The sequence below is a fragment of the Bubalus kerabau genome, chromosome 8 (genome assembly GCF_029407905.1).
Source record: "Bubalus kerabau isolate K-KA32 ecotype Philippines breed swamp buffalo chromosome 8, PCC_UOA_SB_1v2, whole genome shotgun sequence".
NCBI lineage: Eukaryota > Metazoa > Chordata > Mammalia > Artiodactyla > Bovidae > Bubalus > Bubalus kerabau.
In genome coordinates this window covers 96,199,860-96,215,243 of record NC_073631.1, presented here as the reverse complement: position 1 = coordinate 96,215,243, position 15,384 = coordinate 96,199,860, and positions in this window count along the sequence as shown.

The following is a 15,384-nucleotide window of genomic DNA, read 5'->3' as shown; positions in this document are numbered from 1 at the left end:
ACAAACACAGGGGTAGCAGTTAGTTGATGAATCAGAACTTTGACCTTCCCTTCCTGCCTCCATCTCTGTAGAAATACCTGGGTTAATCTTCACCCCTGATCTGTATCATTGCTCGTTATGTGTTGTCCTTTTTCTCCTCTCTTGCATTTCTCTCCTTCTCCCCCACTCTTGTAGCCCTAACATAAAATAGAAATATAATCTTATATAAGTATTGTATTATTTGCATCTGTTGAATATGTCACTATTTAAGATTTTTAAGATTTAAAGTGTGAATGCAGAAAATGAGAATAGGGAGATCGTTCTGTATTTCTTTCTTTAAAAGTGAAACTGCTGTTTAAATTGACCGACTCTTAGCGACCCCATGGACTGCAGTCTACCAGGCTCCTCCATCCCTGGGATTTTCCAGGCAAGAGTACTGGAATGCGTTGCCATTGCCTTCTCCAAATTGAAAATAGTTCCCCCCAAAATACAAACCTTTTTCATTGGAGGTGAGTTGTGCTTAATAGGAAGTATTCTATGTTGGACTAGAAAATATATCTGGAATGATCATCAAGAAGAGTCTTCTTTTATTGCTAAATGCCCCACACTCACAGTCTAAGGGAGGCTAAGACTAGGATTCTGCACCCTGCCCGCCCCCAGCACTATCCCCAGTCCTCAGGTGAGGCCCCCCACCCTGAGAGCCCCTGAACTTTGTTTAAAACCATTTGGGGGATTTCCCTGGTGGTACAGTGGCTAAGACTCTGTGCCCCCAATGCAGGGGGCCCAGGTTTAATCCCTGGTCAGGGACCTGGATCCCACCTGCTGCAACTAAGACCTGGCACAGCCAAATAAGTTTAAAAAAAAGAATCCTCTGGAGGCTGTGTGTAGAAGAAGGGGCACTGCCCTTGAGCTTGCACCCACTTCTGCTGTGTTCAAGCTCAGGGGCCTTAGGCGGGTCCTGTGAATCTCATTTCCTGCGGTAAAAGGGGAGGTGATGGTACTATTGAGATCGCAGCATTGGCATGAAGCTCCAGGGCCAGGGGCTATGCAAGGGCCCCACACCCCTTGGGTTCTGCCTTCCCCAGGTTCAGGGGAACCTGAACCAAGAAGCACTCTGGGCCAGAGACACGGCATCAGGAGGATGGGGTGGAGACAGAGAGCATCTCTCAGACTCTTCCAAAATTCAAGGGTCCCCTTGCTTCCGGATGCTGACTTATGGTGAGGCTCAAGCAAAGGAGAAGTGAGACTGCACCAGTGACCCCATGTGATCACTCCAAGTTCCCCCGCAGTGGGGCCGAGGCACACGGGGAACAAGGAGACGTGGCCTCCGCAGCGCTGGGAGCCTCGGCAGAGATGTGTGTCCACACCTCTCACTTCCAATGGTGAGACAGCCTCTGCCCCCACTTCCCCTGCTTGGGGCATCAGATTGAGGGTGTGGTGAGAGGCCTGATTCCGGTTGAAGCCACGGTGCGTGTGTGTATGTGCAGGGGTTGGGGGTGGGGGGAGCCACATCACCAAAGGGAACCGAAAGCCCAGTGTGAGTGGTGGGGAGAGAACCTAGAGGTCCTTCAGGCAGCCGGACAAGACCCCCTCCCGACTCTAGACCCGTCCCCTCAACACAGCCCCGGGACCCACCCCCACGCCCCGCCTCCAGGAGACCCGGCCCCTCAGTCTGGGCTGTCAGGCTTCCCAGGGGCCAGCCTGGCCCTTAGATATTCACCCCCATTTCTGGGAACTTGTTGGTGAGACACTGGGCTCTGGGATCCAGCTGGCCCAAGCCATACCCTGGCTCTCCCCTCTGGAATGGTCTGATCCTGGGCAAACCTCAGACTCAGAGGACCCCCAGGTCCTGCCCGTAATGTGAGAATGATAACCTGAGAGTCACAGTGAGCCCTTCAGCCAAGCCAGGTGAAAGTAGCCAACCAAAGTCTGCTTGGTCTAAATACCCCTGCCCTCCTGGAGTTCCACCTGTGGAGCCAGACAGACAGTCAGTGCCTCAGGAACAGAGCTGGGCCAAGGGCGCCCTGTGGTCTCTGCACAGGCTGAGCAGAGGTGCCACGTGGTCTGACCGGGCTTCATGCTGCCACTCTGGCTCCTGCCTGCAGAGGACATGACACCGTATCTGACACGCATCACCATGGCCCAGGACACCACAACTGGGGCTTCCTTCCCCTTTCTCACTAAACCCTCCTCCTCGGAGCACTCTGAGGTGTGAGCTGGAAGTCCCCCACTCGGCCAGCACTGTCACGCTGACGCCTCTAGACCTCACGTCCCCTCTTTCCCAAATCTGCACTCTTTCTTCAAATGGCCTGAGTCCCAGGAAGCTCCGCCGCCGCCCTTGTCCATCCCCAGGCCCCCTGAGAACCAATGCTACTTCCCTTTTCCTCCATGGTCAGCCCCTCTCCTCTCCCTAATCCTCAACAATCTGGCGCCCACCCTTTGCCCACGGATTCTGCTCTGGACCTTGGACCCACAGCTCCAGCAGTCCCTGAAACCCTCAGGTATGCCTCAGAAACTCCAATCTCTGTGTCTCTTTCTCACTTCAACCCTCAGATCCTGAGATTTCACTATTGCTTTTCTCCCCATCCACTGTAAATAAATCAGCTCGGTGTCTAGTGTCCTCCTCAACCCCACGCCACCTGCCCCCTGCCCTGCCTCTTGGTGCAATCGTCATTGGTCCTTCTGCCAATTGTCCCCCACTGAGACATGAGGATGCCTTTCACCCAGATCCTCATCTTCGCACCCCTTCCTCCCATCTGCCCTTAGTCTGATTCAGACTCTCCTACAATCTGCTTAGTTCAGTGCTTTGCTTACACCACTTCCCTCCCCTCTCCTGGGCTGTGTCAAGGAAGGGGCCAGGGCCTCCATCCTTCCTGCCAGTCTGGAGGACTCACTTTAGAGCATGCAGCTGTTGGACAAGGAGGAAAAGAAAGAGAAGGAAGTCCAACCTGGAAACAGCAGCCCTCCAGGGCTCTGGCAGTGGAAATGGCTGAGCCCCTGCTTTGTGGGGGAGGCCAACCCAGTTCCAAGGGAACCAGCAAATGGACTTCAGTGTTCCAGCTTGTCTCAAACAGACTTGGCTGAAGCCTAGAGTTCATAGGTGTCCCCACTAGAGAGAGGGTTCCCATCTAGATGCATAAGGACCACCCATCATAGATGTGGGAGGCAGGAGGCCCCGTGGCTTCTCAGCCAGATTCATCTCAAGTCCCTGAAGCTTACAACCAAGGCTCAGGATTCCCCTTGGGGCAGAGACTATTGTCCCTCTAAGGTGGAGGGGGTGTGTGTGTGGCTCAGCTATGTCCAGGATGGCAGCATCAGCCCAAGGACACAGGGGGCCTCTTCTCAGCTCACATCTGGACCTCAGGGTGGTGGAATGAGGCCAGAGCCACCCTGGATGGGAAGGGACACCCAGGATGGCTCTGGGAGTCCAGAGGAGGCACTCTCTGACCTGGAGGAGCTGGCACGTGAGATTATGGGAGGGAGCAGGGGGCAGGATATTTGTCCCACGTGGCTTCTCAACACTTCATTGTGGGAAGGGGATGTCCAGGCTGTCCCTCTGGCCTTCTAAGGAGTGGGCTGGCTGGGGGTCGTGGCACGAGCACATCACGTGTGTAAAGGCAGGGCAAGGAGCTCCTGGGGGCCCAGGAACCAACAGAGCTGCAGGTACAGGTGTTTGGTTCTTCCCAGCCAGGTACCCTTGGGCCAGAGCTACCGCCCTGTAGGAATCAGGCCTGGGGGCCCAGTTGGGGAACCCCTAGGCTGCTCTGCTGCTTCTATGGCCTCTGATGTTGGGGGCAGAAAATCAAGAAAGCAGAGGGCCCTGAAGGCTGAGGACTCTGGAGGTGGGGGAGGTCTCCTAGGGCAGGACCACTCCTCCCAGAGAAGGGGAGTGGGTTAGGCCTCTCTGGAGAGGAATCCAGAGGGAGTTCTTACCAGGCCAGTGTCCTGGAATCTCAGTGTTTCACAGTTTTCCAAGCCGGGAGCCAGCTGGCACTCTGATGCCCACCCAGGACCCTGTGCCACGCAGACTGGACCCATGCCACACTGGTGGCATGCAGGATCCAGGAGTCTCTGCTGATCTGTGCCAGTCTGTGGACCAGTCTCCCCTACTTCTTTCAGCCTATCTTCCTCCCTTTCTTCTGAAGCAGCACTTCCAAAGCTGCAGGGAAGACGACACGGCCTGACAGCTTATCCAGGCCCATCAGTGACTTCCAGGACAGGGACAAGTATTTAGTGTGTAACCCATTATCCACCAAACACGGGTCACATTTGATTCTCATAACAACTGTGCAAGGCAGGGATATGTACTATCTTCATTTCATAGATGAAGACACCGAAGTTCAGAAAGGTTAGGCTGTTTCCCCAAAGGCACACAGCTACTAGTAAAATGAGGCACTGGGATTTGAACCTGACTATGAGTGATCTTTGATCACTTTAAAGTCAGACAGACCTTGAAGTCAGGTCACAGCTGTCTGATCCTGGGTAAAGCATTCAGCCTCTCTGAGTCTCAGTGTCCTTGTTTGTAAAGGGGTTTAACACCCTACTGTCAGGAAAGAACTGCTATTCAGTAGGGGGGTTGGGGGTCGGGTTGTCTAGCCCAGTGCCTGGCACACAGCAGCAGAAGTGATGATAATTTAAACATAGCAGCAGCTACTCCCCAGAGTACATCCTGTGTTCTGCTGGTTCTGGGTGGCTACCTCACTACAGCCAGCTGTCCTCGCTGAGTCCCTGGGGTAGGCAGAGCCAGAGAGGCAGGCAGATCCCACCCTCTGCCAGCCCAGAGCGCGCTGGGACTATCCTCCCACCTCCAGCCGCCCACCCAACACTGGGAGAGGAGAAGGAGCCGGCTGCTAGAGGCCTCCTTCCTCATGCTCAGGCCCCGGGGGATGGTCTGTACAGAAGATGTGGCCTGTGTGTGCTGGGGCATGCTCATGGCCCCTGAGAGAGGCTGCCCACTCCCCAGCCGCCTCACCCTCAGAAATAGGCCCAGGAGAAGGTGTAGGGTCACAGAACAGAGCTGGGTGGGTGGATGGGGGACTGTGGGAAGGGGCTGACCGCCAAGGGGGGGCAGTATGAAGTATGGGAAGGGTTCTCTATCCTGATCTGATTGTGGTGACAGGTATACAACCCTGTGCATATGCCAAAACTCAGAACTGGACACTAAAAAGTTTTCACTGTATGTAGGGCATTAAAAATAAATAAAAAGGGCACTCAGAAAATCCAAATTCTACATGTCAAGAAGTTTTAGGAATAGAGACTTCCCTGGGGGTCCAGTGGCTAAGACACTGTGCTCCCTGTGCAGGGGTCCTGGGTTTGATCCCTGGTCAGGGAACTAGCTCCCACATGTCACAAGACTTCGCATGCTGCAACAAATATCCTGTATGTGGCAACTAAGAGCCAGCACAGCCAAATAAATGAATAAATAAAAATAACTATTTTTTAAAAAGAAGTTTTAGGAATAGGAATAGCTTAAGAAATGTATTTAGCTTGTAATTTTCTTTTCATGGAAGCAAAAGACCTATATATGGTAAACTGGCCTTAAAGAACTCTTTCAGTAAGTCTTAGATAAAAATTCTAAATAATTTTTAAAAGAAAAGTAAAAGAACAGGCTCAGAACACAGACGCTGGGGTGGTGATTGCCCCGACCCTTTCCATTTCTTCTTCCCTCTGCCTGGCTCTTCCGCCCTTCCCCTGCTTGTCCTGACTTCCTCCCGCTCTCAGGAAGCTGAGTACTGTCTCTGGGGTTTGATGACTTCTCACAGGCCCCCCGACTGCCCCAGGGACTCAGAAAAGGGGGCCACCTCAGTGTGGGCAGCTCCAGATAGGAGGCGTATGAGGCGAGGTTGTGGCAGGATGCAGGTAAAATTAAATGGAAGCAAGTTTAGAATATCTGCAGAGATGTGAACAAGATTGGGCTTCCCAGGTGGCGCTAGTAGTAAAGAACCCGCCTGCCAATGCAGGAGACATGAGACACAGCTTTGATCCCTGAGTTGGAAAGATCCCCTGGAGGAGGGCATGGCAACCCATTCCAGTATTCTTGCCTGGAGAATCCCATGGATAGAGGAGCTATCCGTGGATAGGTGGGGTTACAGTCTGTGGGGTCGCAAAGAGTCAGACATAACTGAAGCAACTTAGCACGCATGAACAGGATTGACAAAGCCACTGTGAAACTTCCAGGCCCCCAAGGTGAGCATCAGTAGGGAACTCACCATCCACAGAGGGTCTGGGGGGGTGGGAAGGGGGGGTTGGGGGGGTTGGGGGGGTAGGGGGTCCATCTGTTCCACCCTCCTGCCCTCTTATTTCTTTCCGATGCCTCCCCTTAGCCAATTCCGCCTAGAATTCAGAGGCCAAAGGACCCCATGTCACACAGGCCCAGCAGCTTTGGGGAGTGAAGTAGAGCAGAGAAAAGCAGAGGGTGGTGAGGATGGGGGGGCAAAAGGTGAGAAACCAAAACGCTGGGAAGGGAGGACTCTCCTGGGGAAACTGGGGGCATACCCTGGTCCCATGGTTACCTCAGGCTTCTACCGAGGGCCAGCCAGCCATCCTAGCTCTTCCATGGTGGGAGTTCCTGGATGAATGAATGATAGATGGGAAAAAGAATGGGTGACAGAATGAATGGGAAGGGGTCTGTTTCTATCGGCACTAAGAACAAGGTGGGTCCTTTTCCCCAGGATTTCCACCTTTCCAGGCCTTTAAGGAGTACTTCCTAAGTACCCACTTTGGGGCCCTACAGAGGACCCTGAGCAAAACAAGCTGAGGTCACGGGCTGGGCAGGATGGGGCGTGGTGGGCCATCAGGTACAGGGGGAGCCTGAGGGTCCTGCAGGATAAAAGGCCTGGCTCCTCCTCTGTCTCCCCGGAAACCTTCCCTCCCCAGACCCCACCTTCTCCATCAGGGAAGGACATGGGCCGGGTTCACTGGGCTCAGTCAGACGTTGGCGCTGCCGAGGAGCGGAGGAAACCGAGGGACCTGTCACCTCGAGTAGCACCCGTGTGCTCATCCGTGGAGCAGCGGCCATGCTCCCCAGAGCAGGCCTCCTGGTTGGCGGAGCAGCGCCTGGCCTTGGACCCGCACACACTCTGAGTGCCCTGGGAGGTGGGGCTGGTAGCTGATGGGGAAAAGGAGGGTAGCCACCATTCCCACTGAGCCCTGTCGCCTGTTGGTGCCTGGGGGCTGAGGGGAACTATGGACCAGCTCAGGAGTCCACACTGGAAGGTATTTGAGGGGCAGGATGGAGCCACAGGGGCAGCCTCCCGGGAGCCTGACTACAGGGCTACCAGTAAGTCCTGCCTGGATCTTAGAATGCTCATTTCCCTGAATGTGGACCTCTGCCCTAACTCAAAATCTGAGGTCCGTGCAGCCCCACAAAACTCCATCACAACTGCAGCCTGTATCCTGGGGCCACCACCCTGTGGCCATCTCCCTGGCTCAGTCCTGCCTCCTGTGGCCCATCTCTAAGGCCATCTTTCTTCAGGCAGCTCTCCTGCCCACTTGCTCTGCCCAGGACCTTTCCCAGGGACAACTTACCTGGATGGGACAGGAAGACAGTAAACTGTCCACAAGTAAGCCCTAGAATAACTGCTAAGAAAACAGGAAAAAGTTTTTTTTTAAAATCATTAAAGGAATAATTAAAATGTTATACAAGAAATTACTGACTTGGAACTTGCCTGGTGGTCCAGTGGTTAAGACTCCATGCTTCCAATGCAGGGGGCATGGGTTCAGTCCCTAGCTGGGGCACTAAGATCTTACCATGCAGCATGGCCAAAAAAAAAAAAATTCACTTAATACAAAAGGAGGCAGTCTAGGAGAAACAGAGGAACAAAAATAGGAATGATATATTTAGAAAACAAGTAAAATCCTGAATGCAAATACAACTATATTAGTAATGTGAATGAATTAAACATTCCAATCAAAAGGCAGAGATCATCAGACCAGATTTAAAAACAAGATCCAACAAAATACTGTCTATAAGAAGCATACTTTAAGATACAAATAGATTTAAATTAAAAGGATGGAGAAAATTTTATCATACAAACAGCAACCATAAGAAAACTGGAGGCACTATAGTATCACCAGACAAAATAGATTTTAAAACAAAAAACGTAACTTAAGGTAAAGATGGACATTTTATAATGATAAAAGTATATTCCATCAGAAAAGTGACAATTATAAACGTGTGTACCTAACAACAGATGCTTACTCACTCCACATGCAAAAACTAACTCAAAATGGATCAAATCCTATATGGAAGAGCTAATACTATAAAACTCTTACAAGAAAACACAGGGATAAGTTTTTCTAACCATACACTTGCCTATATTCAAAGCTATGGTTTTCCCAGTAGTCATATACAAATGTGAGAGTTGGACCATAAAGAAGGCTGAGCGCCGAAGAATTGGTACTTTTGAATTGTGGTGCTGGAGAAAACTCAAGAAAGTCCCTTGGACTGCAGGGAAATTCAACCAGTCAATCCTAAAGGAAATCAACTCTGAATATTCATTGGAAAGACCGAAGCTGAAGCTCCAATACTTTGGCCACCTGATGTGAAGAGCTAACCATTGGGAAAGACTGCTGTGAAAGACTGAAGGCAAAAGAAGAAGGGGTTGGCAGAAGATGAGATGATTAGATAGCATCACTGACTCAATGGACATGAATTTGAGCAAACTCTGGGAGATAGCAGAGGACAAAGGAGCCTGGTGTGCTGCAGTCCTTGGGGTCGCAAAGAGTCAGACATGAGTTAGCAACTGAACAACAACAACCATATACTAGGCAATGACTCCTTAAATATGACACCAAAAGTACAAGCCACAAAAGAAAAAAACAGATAAATTGGACTTTACCAAAATCAAAAACTTTTGTGCTGCCAAAAAAAAAAAAAACAAATCATAAAAAATAAAAATGACCCACAGTATGGGGAAAAAATATTGGCTATCTATATACCTGATAGGAGAAGGCAATGGCACCCCACTCCAGTACTCTTGCCTGGAAAATCCCATGGACCGAGGAACCTGGTGGGCTGTAGTCCATGGGGTCGCGACTGACTTCACTTTCACTTTTCACTTTCATGCATTGGAGAAGGAAATGGCAGCCCACTCCAGTGTTCTTGCCTGGAGAATCCCAGGGACGACGGAGCCTGGTGGGCTGCCATCTGTGGGGTCGCACAGAGTCGGACACGACTGAAGCAACTTAGCAGCAGCAGCAGCAACATATACCTGATAAGTGACTTGTATCTAGAATATATAAAGAACTCTTACAAAAAATAATAAAAAGATAAGTAACTCGATTTTTTAAATGAGCAAAAGACTTGAATAGACATTTCTCCAGAGAAGAAACATAAATGACTAATAAGCTCATGTAAAGATGTTCAACACGATGAGTCATTAGACAAATGCAAATCAAACCACAAAGAAATACCAATTCACATTCACTAGATGGCTATCATCCAAAAAATCAGATGATAATAAGTGTTGTCAAGGAAGTAGGGAAATTAAAACCTTCATACATCACTAGGCTTCCCTGGTGGCTCAGAAGGTAAAGAATCTGCCTGCAATGCAGGTGACCTGGGTTCAATCCCTGGGATGGGAAGATCCCCTGGAAAAGGGAAACGCTACCCACTCCAGTATTCTGGCCTGGAGAAGTCCATGGACAGATGAGCCTGGCAGGCCACATTCCATGGATTGCAAAGAGTCAAACATGACTGAGTGACTTTCACTTTATCACTTATCACATCCCTGGCGGGAATGTGAAATGATGCAGCCAACTTTTGAAAACAATTTGGCAGTTCCTCAAAAAGTTAAAGTCACAGTTACCATATGCTGTAGCAATTCCATGCCCAGTAATATACCCAAGAGAAATTATGGCATCTGTCCTCACAAAATCTTGCACACAAATATCCACAGCAGCATTATTCATAGCAGCCAAAAAGCAGAAACAACCCAAATGTCTATCAGCTGATGAGTGGATGAATAAAGTATGGCACATACACACAATGAAATATTACTTGGCAATAAAAAAGAATGAAGTACAGATACATGGTACAAAATGGATACATTATGAAAACACTATGCTAAATGAAAGGCCGGACAAAGGGCTACTTACATGAAATGTCCAGCATAGGCATACACATAGAGAAGAAATGTAGTCGAATGGTTGCCTAGGACTGCGGTATGGATGGTGGCGGGAAATAGTGGGGGAAATGCTAAAGGGTGTGGGGTTTATTATAGATAAATGTTCTAAAATTGATCACAGTGATGACTGCACAACTCTGTGAATATATTAAACTATCAAATTGTATGCTTTAAACAGGTGAATTTATGGTGTGTGAATTATATCTCAATAAAGCTGTTACCAAAAGCCCTAGATGAGTAGGAGTTTGAGATCAATACTGGGTGCCAAGACATCTGTGGCCTCAAGATGGCCCCAGCTGTGGTTTTGACCCACTGGCCTCCACCCCCTGTCCCTCTGACCCCCTCTCTTCATATGACCTGGAACAGACAGCTGCCATTTCCCCTCCCTCAGCCCAAGATCTTGCTTGTGTCAAAACTATGGAGTGGAGCTATGGTGCTGAGTGAGGTCAGGGCCTTGTCCAGAGGATCCTGGCAAGTCTTGGCCCCAACTCCTGCAAGATTCTCTCTTCTGGCCAGCCTTCATGGGAAGGTCTGCATGGGCAGCTTCCTTCCTGCCCGCAAAGGAAGTCAAGAGGCAACCATTCAGTTACATTTCTTTACACTGCCATTCGGGGACAGGACCTGGAGCCATGGCAGCCACGTGGGGCTGTGCGCTGTGCAGCTCGAGGAGGCCTCATTCACATCCCTGCCATTGTGAACCCGTTACAAAACTTTCCCAGCCCATGGAAGGGAGAGTTTTGTAATGGGTTCACAATGGCATTGTCTTGTTAAGCTCTCCTTTTCACTAATTTGCACAAGGTTGCCTTACAGTCTGAATATGTGCTACACAGAGCTATTTGTATTAAAATGAGTTAGGGTTAAATAAAGCTAAAAATTTAGATCCTCAATTGCACTAGCCATATTACTACTAGGGGCTCAGGAGCCCCGTGGGGCTCTTGTATTGGACGGGACAGATATAGAACATTTCCGTTGTCACAGAAAGTTCTATTGGACTGTGCTGCCCAGAACCAGCAGAGGAGGTTTTATGGGATCTTGAGAGCAGGACTATGAGGCATTGGAAGAAGAGAAATGGGTGGGAAGAAGAGGAAATTGCAGGCAGGAAGCCACACATATTTCCTCTCCTCTTTGCCCCACCCTCTCAGCTTCTTCATGCCCTAATGATGTCCCCAAGGGTCATTATTTGTGAAAAAGAAAGTCAAAAAAGAGATTGGGGAAGTCCCAGTTTTCCCAATCAGCCCAAGACTGATTGGCAAGCTCCCCTCCAGGCTGGAGAACCTCGTGGCTTCAAGGTCCCTGTGTGGTGCCTGGAAATATTCTGCCAGTACTACCCAGCTCCAGATGCTGGCTCTGTGGCAAGGTTCAGATAGGCAATCTGACTGCACTGGTCTCTCTTTACCAAAAAACAGTAGCAGAAAAACACACACACTCCTAAAATCCCAGCAGGTTCCATCCAACAAGGAAGTACTGAGTTCCAACTCTGCTATTACCCTGTGAGCAGTGATGGTCAAGTATGTGGGCTGACATTGGTACTTGAGTAGGTATGCTGCAATTTGGCATGATCCCTGGAATACAGTGGGAGGGACCCCTGCAGGCATTTTAAGGTGCAGAAGAAGTCCTTTCTGGAAGGGGCTGGCAGCCTAGTTATTCTGAATCAGGCAGAGGAGTGGCCAGCTGTGGGATACAGCTGTGGATTAGAATCAGATCTGTGATAAACAGCGCTCAGTCAGGGTAACCTTTGCTTGGGGTGAACATGATGTTGTGAGCGGGGAGAGAGGATCCTGGGTAAATATGGAGGTGGAGACAGGAATCACCAAGAAAGGAGTTTCAGGGGCGAGTGGGTGACTTGCAGGGGCAGACTGGGTGGGGGAGAGATGGGATCCTGCACGGCCTTTTCCCAAGCACCACACCCAAATGAAACCATGTGATGCTCACAGGCTTGCATGTGGTAGTGTGGGCCAGGAGATGGGTGTGGAACAACAGACCTTGTTACCATTGGTCACGTTGGGGGGACTGATAAGCAAGGAAGAGCTGAAGCAGGTGTCATGATGCACTTTGCCTTTATAACATTGTGATAGCATACCTCATTTGTTACAGCTGGCATGGTTTGAAAGGTTGCTGTCGTTTAGTTGATAAGTCATGTCCAACTCTTTTGCGACTCCCTAGACTGTAGCCCACCAAGCTCCTTTGTCCATGGGATTTCCCAGGCAAGAATACTGGAGTGGGTTGCCATTTCCTTCTCCAGGGGATCTTTCCAAGCCAGGGATCAAACCCAAGTCTCCTGCATTAGCAGGTGGATTCTTTACCACCAAGCCACCGGGGAAGCCCCAGACTTGAAAGGCATTAAGTACAAAATTTAACAATTTCCTTATCCCTATCTCCCTCACTCCTTATAGCAACCTTTTGCTTCCAGCCACAAAATCCAGAGGAAAATCAACCTGCTGCTCTTGTCAGTACAACCGGAAGAAGGGGAGGAACAGAAAGTAACTTATGTTGGGTTCTTTTGTGTACCAGGCGCCACACACGTGTCAGGCACACATCACATGTACATTGCCTCATTGGACTCTCCCAACCTACAGCAGTGGTTATTACTTCCTTTTACAGATGGAGGGGCTTCCCAGGTGGCTCAGCGGTAAGAATCTGCCTGCCAACACAGGAAATGCAAGAGACGTGGGTGCGATCCCTAGGTCCAGAACATCCCCTGGAGTAGAAAATAGCCACTCCAGTATCCTTGCCTGGAGAATTCCAAGGACAGCGGAGGCTGGCAGGCTATAGTCCATGGGGTTGCAAAGAGTCAGACACAACTGAGCACTCGTATGCACGTATTGCATTACAGATGAAAGATTTTGGCTTAGGGAGGTAGAGTATATGTGGTAAGGTTAGCATATAAGCTAAAGGCCCAGGAGAAAAGAGAATTCCCCTCCAAAGGGGTTAGCTAAAGAGAAGTTTAATAAGGGACCATTTACAGGTCTGCAGACATGGTTAAGAGAATCACCAGGGATGCTGAGGGCCAGGAACTTGTTAGCAGGGATCCACTGCCACCCTCTGGGCTGAGCAGATAAGGGGCAAGAATAGTGTGGTGAGCAGGAGGCCAGGAAGAAATACCCCAACCACTCTCCTCTCCTACCCACAGGTCCTGCCTGTGCCTCTCTTTGGCTCACCCAACAGGAAGACAGAGGGCATGAAAGCCAGGGTGAAGCAGTCTGTAAGGCGTGGAGGGGGAGGATGAATGGAAGAGGTAGATCACTCAGCACAGACAGTAAGTGGTGGAGCAGGATTTGAACTCAGGACTCACTGACTCTAGACCCGGAGCCCTTCTGCTGCCATACTGAGCTACACACGCTACTGTGCGCACAAGCCCTGCTGAGTCACAGACGTGGGGACACCCTGTCGAGTAAGGACTCAAGCCTGGGCCAGAGTTATTCCTTGTTTCTGTAGCCAGAAAGTTCCTGGCTAAAGAAAACAAGAAAGCATTGGTTTTTGGTGAGGATGGTGGCATCTGGTTCCACTAGCTGAGCAGAGAAATATGAGCCCTTTATTCCAAGCCTGACATTTGCGTGCACCTAGGGTCGTGTGTTCGTGCCTCTCCCTCTGCCAGGGGCCACGTCCCGTATCCCTCGGCCTGGCCCAGGGCGTTCTGCCCATTGCTCTTTCTGATTTGTTCATCCCTATATTCCTGTATCTGGCTCAATACCTGGCGCCAAGAGGCTGTGATCAGTTGTGGTTGAAACTCAACTGCCTCTCCCAAACAACACCCTTTCCTGGATTTTTATTTCACAGAGTGACTTTTCCAGAAGTTTCTGTACCTTCTGTGGCAGACAAAGAAGGCTAATGTTAGCTTTTCAGGTTGGGCTTCAGCAGGAGATGACAATGATGTCGATAAAAATAATAATATGTTTTGGGTGCTTAACACGTGCCAAGTACCGTAGAAAGACTTCTACAGGCATTGTCTCATTGACACCTCTTCTGCGAATTCTTTCAGTTCAGTTCAGTCGCTCAGTCATGTCCGACTCTTTGTGACCCCATGGACTGCAGCATGGCAGGCTTCCCTATCCATCACCAACTCCCGGAGTTTACTCAAACTCATGTCCATTGAGTTAGTGATGCCATCCAACCATCTCATCCTCTGTCGTCCCCTTCTCCTCCTGCCTTCAATCTTTCCCAGCATCAGGGTCTTTTCCAAGGAGTCAGCTCTTCTCATCAGGGGGCCAAAGTATTGGAGTTTCAGCTTCAGCATCAGTCCTTCCAATGAATATTCAGGACTGATTTCCTTTAGGATGGACTGTTTGGATCTCATTGCAGTCCAAGAGACTTTCAAGAGTCTTCTCCAACTCACCTGCACCTTAATCCATTCTCCAAAGCACACACCTCTGCAAACACGCATCCTGGCAGCGTCTCGCCTCAGGCCCCAGCTGTCAATTGCTCCCATCTTGCTTTGGAACTTCCCTGTTGCACGGCGCTGGACACCTCAGGAGCCCACTTGAACACTTGTTCACACCTGACTGGGAGCAGTGAATGCCCTTCGAGGCTAGCGCAGGGGAAAAGTGTTTCCTCTTTCCAGCTGAGCTGCTTTCACACAGATGGACCTGTGGGATTGGACACACAGATGCCCAACACAGTGATCAGCTCCTCCACAAGGCGGTCTTGTATCAGCTTTCCATCCTTCCCACCCCTCATTCCTGCTCCCTGGGATCATATTCCAAAATAAACCCACATGTAAGCCTTTGTCTCAGGCTCTGCTTTCAGGGAACCGAGGTACTATCATTACCCCTACTTCACAGGGGAGGGACCTGAGGCTGAGAAAGGTTTGATAACTTGCCAAAATCATATAGCGGATAAGGGTGGGGCCACTGAAACATTTAGGAAGGAAAGCAAGGGTATGAAATTCTCCTCTCTGGGAACAGGAGATTGGATTTACCAGGGATTTTTTTTTTTTTTTTTTTAATTTTTGGCCTCATTGCACAGCATGTTGGATCTTTGTTCCCCAATCAGGGATCAAACCTGGGCTCCCTGTAATGGAAGCATGGAGTCCTAACCACTGGACCACCAGGGAGTCCCCTTACCAGGGAACTGTAATAGAATTTCTGACGGTGTTGCATGTCCACTGAAGTTTGTAGATATGAATTTGAAGTGAATCTAGTCACCCAAGTGTGGGGATGTTCTCCAGCGATACTCAGGTGCTCTGACAGAGGATGGAGGGGCTGGAGTGGGCACGGTGGGAGGGCAAGGGTGTGGGGGGCTGGCCAGAGCAGGAAGCAGCTGGGAGCTGGGGTGGCCAGGG